This window comes from Stegostoma tigrinum, unplaced genomic scaffold (assembly GCF_030684315.1).
Source record: "Stegostoma tigrinum isolate sSteTig4 unplaced genomic scaffold, sSteTig4.hap1 scaffold_466, whole genome shotgun sequence".
Classification (NCBI taxonomy): domain Eukaryota; kingdom Metazoa; phylum Chordata; class Chondrichthyes; order Orectolobiformes; family Stegostomatidae; genus Stegostoma; species Stegostoma tigrinum.
Genome location: NW_026728394.1, coordinates 21399 through 40137, shown reverse-complemented (window position 1 = coordinate 40137; position 18739 = coordinate 21399). Strand labels below are relative to the sequence as shown.

The 18739-nt window shown below is 44.3% G+C and overlaps 1 long non-coding RNA gene across 1 annotated transcript in view; it reads left to right on the top strand.

Moving 5' to 3' along the window:
• The window catches only part of LOC132208557 (uncharacterized), a 30129-nt gene extending 20703 nt beyond the window's left edge, over positions 1 to 9426 (top strand). Inside the window, exon 3 of the long non-coding RNA XR_009444677.1 lies at positions 5271 to 9426. This is a non-coding gene — a long non-coding RNA (uncharacterized LOC132208557). The remainder of the gene's footprint in view (positions 1 to 5270) is intronic.
• Positions 9427 to 18739: the final 9313 nt, after the last annotated feature.

Below are 18739 nucleotides of genomic sequence, written 5' to 3'. Positions count from 1 at the left end.
ACACCTGCATTATAACGTCCAAACTCCGATACTCAATACATTGATCAATAAAAGCAAGCGTGCCAAATGCCTTCTTCACCACCCTGTCTAACTGTGGCTCCGCTTTCAAGGAATTTTGCATCTGCACCCCAATGTCTCTGTTTGGTGACACTCCCCAAGGCCTTACCATTAACTTGTAAGTCCTGCCCTAGTTTGCCTTACCAAATCGCATCACATCACATTTATCTGAACTCTATCTGTCACTCATAGGCCCATCTGATCAAGGTCCCGTTGTACTCTGAGATAACATTCTTCACTATCCACAACAACATGAATTTTGGGGCCATCGGCAAACTTACTAACCACCCCTCCTATGCTTCCATCTAAATCATTTATATAAAGTTATGGCTAAGCAGTGTCCCAGCACTGATTCTTGTGACACACCACAGGTCACAGGTCTCCAGTCTGAAATATAATACTCCGCCATCACTCTGTGCCTCCTGCCTTCAAGCCAGTCTTGGATCCAAACCATTAGCTTCCACTGGATTCCATGTGATCTAACCAGTCTACCATGAGGAACCTTTTCAAACACCTTTCCAAAGTGCATCCAAACAATTTTTACCCGCTCTGTCTTCACCAACCTTCTTTGTCACCTCTGCAAAATCCTCATGTTAGTGGGACATGATTTACATCACACCAACACCAGAGTCAGATGACTGGGAACAGTATGTGAAGCAAAATGTGTACATGAGATAACAAAATGTGGAGCTGGATGAATACAGCAGGCCAAACAGCCCACAGCCTCCACAGCCAGCAGCCCCAGAGGAGACAGCCACGCTGAGCCCTGCCGAATTTTCACCATCCCCCAGACCTCCCACTGACTGAGGTCAAACGGTTAGTCCTCAGTAAGGGGCTCACCTTTGTCCTCATTCACCCACACATCCACGAATGACAGTCACGTTAGGACATTGAGCAGTTTTTCTGCCACCTTTGCCTCTCCAGCTATCTTCTCCTCAATCCATCTTTAATCCGCCTCTCCCTCACTCCCTATTTATATCAGAACCCTCTCCCCATTCCGCTTTTCTGATGAAGGGTCCAAGCCCGAAACGTCAGCTTTTGTGCTCCTAAGATGTTGCTTCGCCTTCTGTGTTCATCCAGCTCCACACTTTGTTATCTCGGATTCTCCAGCATCTGCAGTTCCTATTATCTCTGATACAAAATGTGTACATTACTGGTTGAAAATAATGAAATAATTTCATTGTCTTCAACTTTAAAATCAAATGCTGGAGTCTGCAGCTCAAAAGATATCAGAGCCACTGGGATCAGAGGAAACCCACAGTTCATGAAATGCCCAGGATTCAGGGTGATGTCACTGAGCAATTGCCCGTGTGTGATAACATCACCCACTTGAACACAGAGCATTCGGGTCTGCACAAACAGGTGGTGTGCACCAAGGAAGTGAGGGTCTGTGGAGTGATTGAAAGGAGATTGATCAGAATGATTCAGGAACTGAGGGATATTAATTGTAAGGTCAGGTTGGTGAAACTGAAGATGTTCTGCACAAAGCGAAGGAGACTGATGATCTTTGACAAAGATGTCTCGGCCTATGATACTCCCAAACATCCCAGATGTCCTCTTTTTTCAAAAACCGCCACTTCCCCTCCACAGTGATCAAAAATACCCTCGACCATGTCTCCCGCATTTCCCGCAACTCATCCCTCACACCCCCTATTCGCAATAATAACCAAAATTGAATACCCATTATCCTTACATACCACATGACCAACCTCCAAATCCAACGCATCTTCGTCTGACATTTCTGCCATCTGCAATCCGACCCCACCACCAAAGACATTTTTCCGTTCCTGCCCTTATCTGCTTTCCGGAAGGACCGCTCTCTCTGTGACTCCCTTGTCCGCTCCACACTCCCCTCCAGCCCCACCACCCCGGGCATGTTTCCCTGCAACCGAAGCAAGTGCCATGCCTGCCCCTATATCTCCCCCTTCACCCGCATCCCAGGCCCGAGGAAGACTTTTCACATCAAACAGATGTTCACCTGCACATCTGTCAATGTTATACACTGTATCCGCTGTTCCCGTTGTGGCCTCCTCTACATTGAGGAAACTATACGGAGGCTTGGGGACCGCTTTGTGGAACACCTATCCTCTGTTCGCAACAAACAACTACACCTCCCAATTGCGAACCATTTCAATTTCCAACCCCCCCAACTCCTCGGATGGCATGTCCATCCTGGGCCTCCTGCATTGCCACAATGATGCCACCCGAAAGATGCAGGAACTGCATCTCATATTTCGCTTGGGAACCCTGCAGCCCAAGGGTATCAATGTGGATTTCACAAGCTTCAAAATCTCCCTTCCCTCGACCACATGCCAAAACCAGCCCAGCTAGTCCCTGCCTCCCTAACCATTCCTCCCTTCTCAAGCCCCACCCCCATCCCCTATCCACTATCCTCACGCAACACCCTCCCAACCTATCCATCCTCCCTGGACTGACCTATCTCCCCTTAACTCCACACCTACAGTCACCTTCACTGGTTTGAACCCCAACTCTTTGACCTGTCTGTCTCCTTTCACCCTATCTTCTCCTTTGTCCACCTTCTATCCGCCTCCCTGTCTCCCTATTTATTTCAGAATCCCCTTCCTCTCACCCATTTTTGAATAAGGGTCCCGATCTGAAACGTCAAAATTTCCTGCTCCCCTGAATCTGCTTGGCCTGCTGTGTTCATCCAGCTTCACACCGTGTTATCTCGAATGCTTGGAGACTGCTTTGTGGAGCACCTACACTCCCCCCTCACTGACCAACCTCCAGCCCCACTTCCCACCTACACTAACCTCACCTCTACTAGTCTCATTCCTGCCTCCTCGACCTGTCCGTCTTCCCTCCCACTACTCGCCCCTCCCTCCTCACTGACCAACCCCCGTCAAATCTCCCTACCTACCTCACCTTTACTGGCTTTATCCCCAACTCCTTGACCTGTCCATCCTCTCTCCACCTATCTGCTCCACTATCTACCTTCTATCACTGCCTCCCCCTCTCTCTATTTCAGAGCTCTGTTCCCCTACTTTTTTTCTGAAGAAGGGTCCAGACCTGAAACATCAGCTTTCCTGCTCCTCTGATGCTGCCTGGCCTGCTGTGTTCATCCAACTTCACAGCTTGTTATCTCAAATTCTAGCATCGGCAGTTCCTGCTGCCCCCATCACCATTCATGACTGGTTGTAGCAGAATAGTTGCAATCCTTCCACCCTGTCTGTAATGCATTAGTTCTGCTGTTTGTAATGCAAGCAGTTGAATGCAGTCGCTATAATGGGTTGGCATCAGTTTCAGGTACGCATGGTTCTGACCCCGGCATGTTTGCCTGCACTCGTCACTGAACCATTGATCAGCTTCATGGGAATCATAGACTGAGGGATTATCCGGGACAAAGAGTCACAGATTCTGGTGGAATACAATTCTGCTTCTGCTGCTGCTGCTGTGGTTTCCATCACCACATGGATGCCCAGTTTTGAGCTGCAATAAGTGCAATGTAATGTTCCCCAGTTCAGACTGAGTCCCCATTGCCCTTGTACGCAGTGACCTACTCTATTTTCTGATGTGGTAACACTTACATTTTAATATTCTCATTCTACTGACAGTCTCTCCATGGTGTCACATCTCCAATTTGTCACGTTGCTCAAAACCCTTTAACATATTCATCTGAACCTTTCCCTTTCCAGTAGGAACATCTTTGGGTGGCACAGTGGCTCAGTGGTTAACACTGCTGCCTCACAGCCCCTGTGATGTCGGCTCAATTCTACCCTCAGGCGACTGTGTGGAGTTTGCATGTTCTTCCATGTTTGCGTGGGTGTCCTCCAGGTGGTCCACTTTCCACCCACAGACCTAAGCTGTGCAGGCTCGGTGAATTGCCCATGCTAAAGTGCCCATTGTGTGGATTAGGTGAGTAATAGGGGGCTGGGTCTGGATGGCATGCTGTGAGAGTCGGTGTGGATTTGTTAGGCTGGTGGGCTTGTTTCCACACTGTCGGAAGGTTTTTAAAGTGAATGTTTCTCTCCCTGACCATGATTAAGAGCTCTGTACTGTCAGTGAGGCTAGAGTTATGTAGTTTCAGAACCAAGTAATTTTTTCACCTTGCACTGTCACTCACTTCTCAGTGTTTGGTGATCCATGTTGGAAAGGGTATTTGAGCAACTTTGACACACGTTTTTGGGATTTATTCAAAAACACAATTTGCTGAAGAAACTCAGCAGGTCTGGCAGTGTCTGTAGAGTGAAAGCAAAGTTAAGCTGTTGGACCCAGTGATGCCTTTTCAAAGCTTCCAGTTTCTGCAGCAATTTTTCATTTTTCAGATTTCCAGCATGCATGGTTCTTTGTTTTGTTGAAAATTCAGTCAGTGCTGATTCATTTCTGGAGAAATTCAGCAGGTCGAGATGCATCGGTGGAGACAGAGAAACAGGGTTAAGGCTTTAAGTCCAGCAAGACCCTTTTTCAGAACTGAACAGGTTCGGGAAATGGCCTTTTTAATACCTTACGAGAGGTGGAGGAGGGCTAACAGAAAACAGAGGGTGTTGGGGTGCCGTGCAAAATACAAATCGGCTTTTAATTGTGTTGAAAGAGAAGCAGATGTACAATGGGAGTAAATAAAGTTATGAATGGGGGAGATGGGTTCCCTCAACTGAATGCAATGTTAACAAGACACAAACAAGACAAGGTCACATCGCCTATGCCATATTGTGTACATCATATCTTCATTAATAACCCTGAGTGTGTTGAGCATATGTGAACAATCTTATATGTCTCCACACATACGCTGATTAAACAGTGTATATAAAATCATTTCTCCTCCGTTCCGTTGCAACCTATCGTGTTTTGTTCACCTTGTCAGTCGCCATTCCTTCAGCCAAATTTATTCTGTCTCTTTCTCTGCATTTTGTTTTATTCCATCTATGAAGAAGAAATTGCCTACTGGGCAATATCAAGTTCATCCTGTCCAGACTGCACAGCCACTGTCCCCTCTTCCTTACTGTTTCTTAATCAATCACATAGATATTGTCTCTGACCCTTTCCTCCCAATAAGCAAAGCTATTGGAAATGTAATGTTTACTTTTGGGCTCAGGCTAAAAAAATTGGTCAGGAAAGGCTGTATAAACTGCAAAAAAATTGTTTGCAACTTTAGAAGCAAATTATTGAAAATATTGTGTTAAAGATAAAATGTTGCCTTATTAGGGCAGTGAGAGGAAAGTTCAGCAAAACCCACATTTCCTGTCTTTCTCCAGGTTGTCGTGGCCAGAGACAGTGTTTGGATTGGCAGTTGTTGTGGTGGAGGAGACTTTGGTGAAATAACAACCTCTCATTTGGCTCTCAGGAAAATGGTTACATACATCATCACATGTGGATAACACGGCAGAATCATTGAGCCTGTGCAGAGAAAGTATCAACTTTCTCCTCTGTCTCTATCATTGTGAGAGGAATTGGAGATGGGCATTGAGTCCAATAGCAGGCAATGTCACCCAAACCAGGTATTGTTGTTACATTAAAAGTGTCAGAGTGGAAGGGGTTAACTGGAGCTGTTTGTTCAGTGACTCGAATTAATGTCAGTCTCCATGGATACTAACTGTGTCACTGGAGGGTTTCCCTCTTCTGTTAATAAGGGGTTTCTCCCAATGCGTTATCCCACAGTATCTGTGGCTGTGGCATATTCAACACAATTGGGATCAGCAGCTCCAGAGATGTGGAGAGATCAGAATCTGTGACCAGCAGATTGGGATGTTCCAAATGATGGATCAGAATCTCAGAACCACAGCCGGGAATGTGACAACAATGTATAAGAAACTGAGAGGAATAGATTGGAATGTTCCAACAATGGACAGGAGTTTATCCTCTGGCCTTTACTATCTTTCTATCAATTGGTTACCATTAACATTGTGGATAGAAGCTGTCCTGATGGTTATTCAGGCGGGTTACTATCCCATCCTCGCTATTGTCGGTGTTCCCGGTAAGTCTCTCTATCTCTGTCCATTCATTTATTCTGTGACCAGCGACTCAATTTCTAAGCTCTGTATTTGGCAACGAAGGAAACTATTGTATTCACTTTCAGTGACAAACTCAACTCTTATTCCAGGGTTTTTTTCACCTTCACTTACAAACACCCGAGGAGGAAGAAAAGTGTTCATAACCACCATTGGCCCATTTTGTCCTGATCTGATTTATATCACAATATTCCCTTTATCACTAATAATATCCTCAGTTTTCACTTCCGCTTCAGTGCTGTTTCTGATTAAATCATAATCTGCTCCTTTCCAGTTGCAGCTCTCTTCTGGCCACACTTGCAGTTACTAATATTTTGATTGTATTCTTATTTTTATCTCTACCTCGACCTATGCCAGTTGCAAAGTGTGGAGCCAGTTTGATTCTAAAATGAGGAGGTTACAGCTTTGTGTCAGTGGTTTCAGCATAACCCGTCGATGGCCATCAAATGACAGTTCATTGAACTGTTTAGATTCTAGAACTTTCCAAGTAGCAGTGGTGCCATGTCCATTATCTCTGAAGTGCAGTGCTCCGATGTGTTCACTTGTTGAAGGAGGCAGTGTCTCTTCACCCCAACCCCCACTGACCCACTGCTGAGTGGGATACATTACTCTGTCTCCACAGAATAAGATATAGGAAATCTTCCAGAAATTCTACAGGACTGTGACTGTGAAAATGAGAAACTGTGGGAGATTAGAATTAATAAAGCGGAACTGCTCAAAACTAATTGAACTGAAGTTTGGTACTTTGCTCTGGTATGTCCCAGAGATTACATGGAGGTGGGAATAGAGCTTGTGAAAGAGTTACAGGGTCAGACAGCTCTTCAGTCCAACCAGTCCATGTCAAACATAATCCCAAACTATCCCAGTCCCACCTGCCTGGGCTTGGCCCATATCTCTCCAACTGTTTCCTGTTCATGAACTTGTCCAAATGTCATTTAAAACTTGTAACTACGAGAAAGAATTATTGATTACCATTCAGAATTCTTCAGATTCAGGAATTGCCAGTTCCTGCAGAATGGAAGTAGCTGTTGTAACGCACATTAAAAAAAAACTGGAGTGAGAGGGAAATCAAAATAAAAATAAATTTTGGACAACTTGATATCTGTTATGAGAAAAATATGGAACCTTTTTTGAGGGCTGTAAAAACTAGACACTTGGGAAATCATGATATGACTTGGCAGAGTCAACTTCGATTCAGGAAAGGGAAGTTATCTTTGGTAAACCTGTGCAGTTTATGTTAATTGAAACATCCAAAAATTTCAGATGTGTGTCCAAATTATCCCCAGAAATGTCTTCCATTGCTACTCCACCATCTTCCCTAAGATTCTATTCCTATTAACTCTAGCCCGTTCCTTCCTCATGATGTTTTTTTAGTTTCATCACTCAGTTGTAATTGTGTCACATCCAAATGCAAACAATACATTTAAACTGAAAGAGGGAGCTTTGAGAGATAAAACATGGAGAAAGATTGGAGTATTCATTAACTTGATTTATGTCATGTATGTATGAGATAGAGAGAGAGAGAATATGGGTGATGAGATGTGAAAATAGAGAAAACTGCATTATCGACTGAAGTTGATGTACTTTCCAACTTGTTTTGGCAATTCCTGTGTGTTGTGATCCTTTGCCCAGTGCATGTACGACTGAGTAATATGTATATAATAGTTGAAGTATCCACACATGAGAACCAGTGAGAGCGGTGTATTTGAATTTACAGAGTACTTTTGATATGGTTGCACACAGGTGAGTGAATAAAATTAGAGTTGAGAGGTAAGGTGGAATATACTACATGGATTGAGAATTGTTTAGTTGACGCAATACAGAGAGTGGAGCCCTTTTCCAGGCTGAATGCTGCTCGTTATGGGGTATCACATGAATCAGTGTTTGGACCACAGTAATTTAAAAGGCATACAAACTATTTGGATGTGGCCAGCAACAGCATACATCTCATTTTGTAATGATTAAATGATGTGAGGTTGGGAAGTGTTGTGGTCACAAAAGGGCCTGCATGTCCTTGATCATAGGTCACCAAAATTAGTACATGCAGCGCTATCAGTCATGTGGGAAGTAAATGGTATGTTGTCCTTCATTGTAAGATGATTCATGTACATGAATAAAACCATATGTCTGCACATGTACAGCCTTGATGAAAGACTATTTATGGGCACTGTGCATAGGCTTGATCCCTTTTGTAATGAAAGAACTCCTTGCCACAGACACGGTACAAATGGTCATCACCAGTCTAATCCCTGAGATGATGGTACCATGAGGAGCGAGTGAAGAAAGTGAGTGTTTAATATGTTGTGCTGTGAGAGAATCAGAGATTACTGCATTAAAATTACAAAGTTGGTGATGAACTCTTTTATCCACAAAAGAAATTGATAGGGTGAGAAATCCCATACGTGACCCATGTAAATACATGTGGATTTTACATATAAAATGACATAGAGCCCCACAGTGATTCAGAGAGAAGCACAGGCTCTGAATGAACTCTCCCCACATTAATCTGTGACCTTACACTGAACCCGATGTTGTTCACAATCCTGACAGCAGCCCAAATACCCTCTTTGTGACATTAGCCAGACCAACCAGATTCTGATCTCCATAGAGAACGGAAGCATGTATTTTCAGAGGATGCCACTTGTGATTTTGCACAAAACATTAGTCTTCCCACCACACTACTGTAAAACTGCATTAAAGTACTGCATGTGTACCATGAACAATGGAGGCATGTTGACCAGCGTGAAGCAGACTATCTGTACAGCCTAGCTCCATTTGCTTGTCATGTTACCTAAGTCTGTTTACATGTAAGTGACTGTAGGGTCTCAATGGCCTTCTCCTTTTCATATGTAGGGACGCAAGGGGCTGTACAGCAGGGCCAAATGCTGAATTGATCCACCCTGGGCTCCTGAGGAACAGTTCGATGTGTTCATGTGACATTGCTGTAACTGTAAGATATTATTTTATTTTGGTTTCTTTTAAGAGAAGGATTGAACGAGAGGCACAAAGCTGTCTAGTTAAGACCATTGAGTAAACAGTCTTGAGAGGGTTCGGGTTTTTTTTAAATGCAGCCTGAATGAGTGCGACGAGCTCTCACAGATCAGAATTTCTGAGTTTTGCTTTTCTGTTGCATCAGAAGCTATTGGTGTCTCAATGGAGTTGGAAGCTTCAGTGAATGTCTCCTGACTGCAGAATTTTCTTTGGATGATTATTTTCTCCTCCTGAATTGGAGAACCGCATGTGAGAACCTTCTCTGAATTTTATTTCTGACCAAAGTGTCTGTTTATGGGCTGCTACTATGCTGGAACAGTTAATTAGTAATATTTGCTATAGCTATTATACTATAAGTTTATCCACCAGAGCGAGGTTATTCTAAATTCCTTTTTTTTGGTTCTACTTTGACTACAGTGTTTAAATAAATTGTGTTTTGTTTAACATCTGTCAACTATTTCATTAATGTATCTCTGAATAAATGTCAACACAAAGGCAGCACAGACCTCTAGGGAAGAGAATTCCCACTCCAAATGCCCTTTTCAAATTTCTTCTCATCTACCTGATGGAATCAGAAAGTCACACAACGCAGAAACAGATTATTTGCCCCCACTGACTTGATATGTAATCTGATCTATTCCCATTTGCCAATATTTGGTCCATATCCCCCTCAACTTTTCCTATTCTTGTACCAATCCAGATACTTTTTTAGCTGTGTAATTGCACACACCTTCACCACTTCTGACAGCACTTTCTGATCACACACCTCTCTCTGCGTGAAAATGTTGCCCGAAGTTTCCTTCTAAGTCGCTCCCCTCTCACCTTCAACATCAGCACTTTACTTTTGGCCTCCCCTCTCCTGGGAAACCGACCTTGGCTATTCAGGCTATTCATGCCCCTCATGATCTTATAAACATCTGTCATGTCACCCCTCAGCCTCCACACTCCGGGGAAAACACTTCAAATTGTTCAGCCTCTCCCTACAGTTCAGACCCTCCTGTCCTTGAACATCCTTGTAAATCTGTTTTTTTCTGCACCTCTCAAGGTGAACAACATCTTTCCTTTAGCAGAGCCAACCGATGTGTGCGCAGTATTCTTAAAGTGGCCTCATCAATGTCCTGTACAGAAGCAACATGCCATCCCAACCCCTATACCCAATGCTCTGACTGATTAGGGCAACCATGACAAATGTGAGACATTTTTCCATCCCCATCCCTGTCTGCTTTCCGGAGAGACCACTCTCTCTGTGACTCCCTTGTTTGCTCCACACTGCCCTCCAACCCCACAACACCCAGCACCTTCCCCTTAAACAGCAGGAAATGCTACACTTGCCCCCACACCTCCTCCCTCACCCCTATCCGAGGCCCCAGGATGACTTTCCATACTAAGCAGAGGTTCACCTGCACATGTGCCAATGTGGTATACTGCATCCACTGTACCCGGTGTGGCTTCCTCTACATTGGGGAAACCAAGCGGAGGCTTGGGGACCGCTTTGCAGAACACCTCCAATCGGTTTGCAACAAACAACTGCACCTCCCACTCGCGAACCATTTCCACTCCCCCTCCCATTCTTTAGATGACATGTCCATCATGGGCCTCCTGCAGTGCCACAATGATGCCACCCGAAGATTGCAGGAACAGCAACGCATATTCCGCTTGGGAACCCTGCAGCGCAATGGTATCAATGTGGACTTGACCAGCTTCAAAATCTCCTCTTCCCCCACCGCATCCCAAAACCAGCCCAGTTCGTCCCCTCCCCACACTGCACCACACAACCAGCCCAGCTCTTCCCCTCCACCCACTGCATCCCAAAACCAGTCCAACCTGTCTCTGCCTCCCTAACCTGTTCTTCCTCTCACCCATCCCTTCCTCCCACCCCAAGCCGCACCCCCATCTCCTACCTACTAACCTCATCCCACCTCCTTGACCTGTCCGTCTTCCCTGGACTGACCTATCCCCTCCCTACCTCCACACCTATACTCTCCTCTCCACCTATCTTCTTTACTCTCCATCTTTGGTCCGCCTCCCCCCTCTCCCTATTTATTCCAGAACCCTCACCCCATCCCCCTCTCTGATGAAGGGTCTAGGCCCGAAACGTCAGCTATTGTGCTCCTGAGATGCTGCTGGGCCTGCTGTGGTCATCCAGCCTCACATTTTATTATCTTGGATTCTCCAGCATCTGCAGTTCCCACTATCACTGTCCTTCCCTACCCTGTCTCACATGCTACTCCACCTTCAAGGAACTATGTGTGTGCACTAAAGGTCTCTTTATTCAGTAACAGTCCCCAGGGCTGTCTAAGTCCTGCCCAGCATCACCTTACCAAATGCAAAGCCTCTCATTTATCTAAATTAAACTCCATCCGCCATTCCTTGGCCCATTGGCCCATTTGATCAATGTCCCATTGCACTCTGAGATAATCTTCACCACTGTCCACTGCATCACATTTTAATATCATCTGTAAACTTACTAACCATGCCTCTGATATTCACACCCAAACCCTTTATATTAATGATGGACAGCAGTGAACTCAGCACTGATACTTGCAGCACGCCGCTGGTCACTGGTCTCCAGTCTGTAAAACAATCCTCTGCCTTCAAGCCAATTTTGAATTCAATTGGCTATCTCCCCCCGGATCCCATGTGATTACCCATTACTAATCTGTCTACCATTCGGAACGTTACCGAACACCTTCCTGAAGCCCATATAGAAAATGTCTGCCACACTGCCTTCATCAAACTTCTTTATCACCTCTTCAAAATAATCAAGTTAGTGAGACACGATTTTCACTGCGCAAAGCAATGTTTACTATCCCGAATCAATACTTGCCTTTCCAAATGCATGTAAATCCTATCCCTCAGAATCCCCTCCAACAACTTACCCAGCTCTCATGTCAGCCTCACTGGTCTATGGTTCACTGGCTTGGCTGATCATTGTTTCCTTTTCGAGTCCCACTCCTCCACTGGTCACAGCAAATTTTAAATGCAACCAGGTTGGTGATGTGGCCGATGATATAGGGCTCAGACTGTGTCAGCATCAGTGTAAGGAGCAAGTCAGGCAGTTTACTTTGATCTGCGAAAACAACATGTTTATGATCAAAACAAATTTACTCAAACTATGATGGAATGAAGAATGACACATGCAGTTCACAAACACACACACACGCACACACACACACACACACACAAAGAAATGTGATCAATTCTCACAAATGTTATTCTGGTGCAAAATTTATTCTGTTCGCACAAGTTGTTGGCAATGGGATTACTTCCTGCAGCCCTTAGATTTGGCTGAATTCCCTTTGCTACAGCTGGTGGGAGATTACAATTAATCCTCATCATGAATCCTCCATGAGTGGTAAAGATGATTGGTGCATTTTCAGCTCTCATACATTGATGTGATGAGGAACAAGGAAATAGAGACGGAGCAACAGGCTGTTGCTTTCGAGGCAGGTTACTTTTTTTTCCTCTGAGTTGAATCGCACAATAACACTATCCAACCCACAAACTGGAACATGTGAGGTCTCCTTGAACATTGTCTCCATTATATGCGTACATCACATTCCCTGCTCCACGTAGATGTATCATTGCTGCTGTAATACACAGAGCCACATATGACCGCACTCGTTATAAAGGTATGTTTATATGTGCCTGCATAATATAAAAATAACATGTTTAATATATGTTTAATACATATATAATCTGTGTTAACAAGAATGTGTCTTATTCCTAAAGAAATACAAAAATTACTGGAAAAGCTCAGCAGCCTGGCGGCATCCATGAAGAGAAATGAGAATTAATGTTTCAGGTTCAGTGATCCTTCCTCAGAAACTGTTTTATTTTTAAAATTATTTCCCCAGTTTTATTCTCCCATACAAGAGGAAATATCAGTCAGGTCTTCACCATTAACACTCACCTCAAGCTCTTACATAGTCAAGAACATTTCTCGTTCTCAGGCCTAAACTGTTAATCCTCCAGGAACTGAATGCCTTCATCACAGGACGGTATATACAAGTTAGCAAGGAAGGAGCTGAAGGAAGGGCTTAGGAGAGCTATAAAGGGGCATGAGAAACCCTTGGTGGATAGCATCAAGGAAAACCCCAAGGCTTTTTGCACGTATGTGCAGAACAAGAGAATGAACAGAGGAATGGTAGGGCCGATCAAGAATTGTAAAGGGAATTTGTGCACAGAGCCGAAAGAGATAGGAGGGGTCCTTAATGAATACTTTTCTTCAGTATTCACAACTGAGAGGGACCTCATTGTAGAGGAGGACATTGTGAAACAGGTAGGCTAGAGGACGTGGATGTTCGTAAAGAAGATGTACTATGAATTCTGAGGAAGTTGAAGGTAGATATGTCATGCAGCCCTGATGGGATTTATCCAAGGATTCTGTGGGAAGTGAAGGACAAGATCACAGGGCCTGTGGCAATGATCTTTTCATCCTCACTGTCCATGGTTATATTGCTGGAAGATTGGAAAGAGGCAAACATCATTCCCTTGTTCATAAAAGGGAACAGGGATAACCCCAGAAATTACAGAACACTTAGTCTTACTTCAGTGCTGGGCAAGTTATTGGAAAGGGCTCTGAGAGATAGAGTTTATGATCACTTGGACAGGCACAGTTTGATTCGTGATATGCAGCATGGACTTGTAAGGGTTAGATCATGCCTCACAAACCTTACTGAATTCTTTGAAGTGGTGACCAAACACATGGATGAAGGTGGAGCAGTGGATGTGGTATCTGCGGATTTGACCCAGGCCTTTGATAAGGTTCCCCAGGGTAGGCTTATGCAGAAGGTAAGGAGACATGGGATATGGGGAAATGTGGCAGATTGGCTGACCCTTATAGGACAAAGGGTGGTAATGGATGGGAAATATTCAACATGGTGCTCTGTCACAAGTGGTGTACTACAAGGATCTGTTCTGGGTGTTCTTCTGTTTGTGACGTTTGTAAATGATTTGGATGAAGGGGTGGAATGATGGATTAGTAAGTTTGTGGATGATATAAAGGTGGGTAACTGTGGACAGTGTGGACGGCTGCTGTAGGTTACAAAGCGACATTGATAGGATGCAGAGCTGGGCTGAGAAGTGGCAAATGGATTATAACCCTGAAAAGTGTGACGTGATTCATTTCTGAAGGACAAATTTGAAAGCAGAATACAGGGTTAACGGAAAGATTCTTGGCAGTGTGGAGGAGTAGGGGGATCTTGGGCTTCATGTCCACAGTTCCCTGAAAGATGCCACCCAGGTGGATAGAGTTGTTAAGAAGGCACATGGTGTGTTAGCTTTCATTAATAGAGGGATTATGTTCAAGTGCCATGAAGTTTATGCTCCAGCTGTACAAAAGCTTGGTTCTGCCACATCTGGAGTAATGTGTTCAGTTCTGATCACCTCATTACAGGGAAGATCTGGAAGCATTGTAAAAAGGTGCAGAGGAGATTTTCCAGGATGTCGCCTGGAATGGAGGGAAGGTCTTCTGAGGAACGGTTGAGAGAGCTAGGGCTTTCCTCCCTAGAATGACAAAGGATGAGAGGTGACTTGATAGAAGTGTACAAAATGATCGGAGGTGTAGATAGAGTGGAGAGCCAGAGACTTTTCCTAGGGTGGAGGTAGCTTTTATGAGGGGACATAGTTTTAATGTGAGTGGAAGTAGATATAGTGGAGACGTCAGAGGTAGGTTCTTTACTCAGAGAGTGGTAGGGGCTTGGAATGCATTGCCAGAGAGGGTAGTGGAGTCAGCCTCATTAGGGGCATTTAAGTGGCTATTAGACATGTAAAAATGTGATAGTATAAGGTGGGGGTGGAGGTTAGATAGACCTTAGGTTTAGGGTAAAGGTCTGGCACAACATTGTGGGCCGAAAACCCTACACTGTGCTGCACTGTTCTGTTCTATATAGAGACCCTTCTTTGAAAAGTTTCAAAGGCCATCATTTTTTATTAGTTTAGGGCATGATACCTACAGACAGTGCATTGGGTAGAATCTCAGCAATGTCCTGTAGAAATGCAGGGAAATATGCCTAAGATCATACCCAGCACCCTTTGCAGGAAACAGCACCATTCCATTTCCTTTCCAAATCACTTGTGACATCTTCAGATTAACTTTATCTGATTTATGTACCAGGACCCACAACTCCCTCTTTCGCACGCAAACTCTGTGTTCTCCCTCCAGTTAAATAATTTACTGCCGTTTTACCCTTTCCCCAAAACACAAACTTCCCATAACCCACACTGTACTGTTTTATTTGCAATGCTGAAAGTTCGCTCATTATCATCCCCTGTCTACAGCCCGTTATAGATGCTCCGCCTCCACTTGACATCTTATTGAATGACTGTACTGGTGTACTAGCAAATTGAGCTCCAATCTTGTCAGACCTTCGTCCAAATCGTTAATCTAGATTGTGAACTGTTGATGACCTCGCACTCATCCCCAAGGAATTCCAGTCGCTGCAGCTTTTCAAACTGAAAATAAATAATTATCTCTACTCTGCATTTCCTGTTAGCGAACCAGGGCTTGCTGTGTAGCAGCCAAGAAAGGTTGCAGGGCCTCTACTGCAGTGTGTAACTCGTAGACGAGGTGTATTTGAGCTCAGCAACACACCATTAGGGCTATTTGTTGTCAGATCATCAGGTAGAGGTTGTATTGTCAATGATTCCGATCCTTGAGCATTTAAAAAATCAAGCATAGAATATAGACTGACATTTGAGTAGAATGCTGTACGGTCAAAAATGCTGTCTTTTAGATGCAGCAATAAATCTAGTCTACCCTCTCAATCAGGTGCTCAATTTTCCCTGGACACATATTGAGGAGGAGCGGAGATTTCCTATCAGCCTGGTTAACATTCGCCCCTTTACAAACACCACAAATACAGATAATCTTCTTAATTAATTTCATTTCTGGCTGTAGGTGCTGTGTGGAAAATTTCCCATAACAAAATAGAACAAAGTCTTTGACGAGTGACCTTGCAGACGTTTGCAAAGTCATAAGGGGCACAGATGTGCAAAGAGCCAAGGTCTTTTCCCTGGGGTGGGGGAGTACAAACCGAGAGGGCACAGCTTTAAGGAGAGAGGGGAAAGGTTTAAAAGGGACTTAAGGGACAACATTTTCATGCAGAGGGTGATGTGTTTATGGAATGAGCTGCCAGAGGAAGTGGTGGAGGCTGGTCCAATTACAACATTTAAAATTATCAGGATGAGTATATGTTTCGGAACAGTTTAAAGATGTATGAACCAAGTGCTGCCAAATGGGCCTAGATTTATTTGGGATATCTGTATGGCATGGACGAGTTGGACCGAAGGGTCTGTTTGGATGCTGTCTATCTCGATGTCTCTCTGAATCCATGTTTGACTGCTCCATTTGTGTAACTCCTGAGAGGGGAAGAATGATCCCCTATCTCATTATAACTTCCTTTCCCTTTGTAACAGCTTTGAGGGGTGGAGTGAGAGAACAACACACAGGATAGGAACTGCAGTTGGCCATTCAGACCCTCGAGCCTGCTGCTCAACTTAGAAAGATCATGGCTGATCTGTTTGTGGCTGAACACCCGTTTCCTGTTTATTCCCAATAATGGACTCTCTTGTCCATTAAAGGTCAGTTGATCTCTGCATTGAATATCTTCACTAACCCAGTCTTCACTGTTCCCTGCGGATGAAAACACCACAGACAGCACAATATTAAAGAGAAAGATAAATTCTTATCTCAATCTTAATTGGGCAACTCCTTAAAGTGGGTTACCCTCACAGCAAGTTACCTCCTCTTTAAAGAGCACAACAAATAGGAGCAGATGTAGGCCATTCATTCCCTCAAACCTATTCCATATTCCGATTGGCTCTGTTCAGTAAAGTATTTATCAATCTCAGCCATCACTGCTCTCTTGGGAAAACATTCCCGATACCTTCAGACCAGACAGCAGAAGAAGTTCGAGCAGAATTAGCCATTTGGCCCGTCAGGTCTGCTCTACTGTTCGATCCTGCTTGCCAAGTTTCTCAAAATAATTCTCTTGCCTTCTCACCATAACCCTCAATCTGCTCATTGATCAAAACGTATCTATCTTTATCTTAAAGACGCGAGTGTGTCTGTGTCTCTGTGTGTGTGTGTGTGTGTGTGTGTGTGTGTGTGTGTGTGTGTGTGTGTGTGTCTGTCTGTGTGTCTGTGTATTTCTGCTTTATGGCAGGAAATATCATGGTCATGTGGGATTGTCCATCAGACTGGAAGCCTGTGATTCGCTGTGATCCACAGGGATTGGTGCTGGATTTATTTTTGGTTGTCATTTCAATAAATGATTTAGATGAAAATGATAGAAGGCATGGGTAGCAAGTTTACATATAACACTGAGATTATTTCAACTGTCAACAGGGAAGGCTTTCCAAGATTACAAAGTGAACTTGATTAATTGAATGAATGAATCATAAAGATGTACAGTATGGGAACAAATCCTTTGGCCCAACATGTCCATGCTGACCAGGTATCTGAAATTAATCTAGTCCCATTTTCCAGTGTTTGGCCTATATTCCTCTGAACCATTCCAATTCATATACCTATCCAGATACCTTTAAAATGGTGTTTCAACAAGCCTCTAGCATGTCATCTGGCAGTTCAATCAAATGTTTTTAAAATCTTTCCCCTCGCACCTTAAACCTGTGCCTTCTAATGTTTGACTCCCCATACTCTGGGAAAAAGACCCTGACTATTCACCCTATCCATGCCCTTCATGATTTTATAAACATATATAAGGTGCACATTTTACTCCAGTCCACACGAATGGCTGTGCTTTCTGTTATCCCGGGCCTGAATTCTGTAATTCAACACTGATCCTTCTCAATCAAGTCACAATTCTGGAAAAAAGTTGAACCAATTTGTTCAGACATTTTATGAAACACTGCTGTGGGAATTGAACCCAGACCTTTGGGCCCAAAGGTGGAGACACTGCCACCACACTGCAAAGGCCCCTGAATCTGCAACATTACTCTCCTGTAAATTTGCTCATCAGCCTGTTCTGACAGGCTGTGACACACCTCTGTGACTGGCAGCACTTGAATCCAGAACTTTTGCTCCGGGGCTAGTGACATTGCCACAGGTTCAAGGACGGAAATCGAATCCAGAGCTGTAGCACAGAGGCATTGGCACTACCCATTACACAAGGCCTAAGTCATGTTCAGATTTTGAGTCACATTTTGCCTGCCAGCTGTCAACTGAGTTTTGGTTTATCAAATCCTGGTTAACTTTTCTGAAGTACACAGGGAAGATTTTTCAGTGTTGACCAAATGCAAGGTACTTGCCTCAACTATTAGCATGTTGAGTGCATTTCTGTGCCATTGAGATCAACTAATAACATCTTGAATTGCTTGGCTATGATTTCCAACTTTCATGGTTATTATCTGAAACCCTCCCTCCACTGACCCTTTCTCTCTCTCCTCCTGGACACCACCCCAAGGCCTCTTACTCTCCCTTGACCTCTTCATTTCCAACTGCCATTGAGACATCAAACACCTCAACCTCTCCAGCCTCTCACCCACTCCAACGTCTCCCCCACAGAGCATTCAGCCCTTTGCACCCTCCGCTCCAATCCTAACCTCAGTATAAAACCCACGGACAAGGGAGGTGCCGTTGTAATATGGCGCACTGACCTCTCCATCACCGAGGCCAGGACCAGCTCTCTGAAATCTCCTCCTACCGCCCCCTGGATCATGACGCCACCCCCGACCACCAAAACATCATCCCCCAGACCATC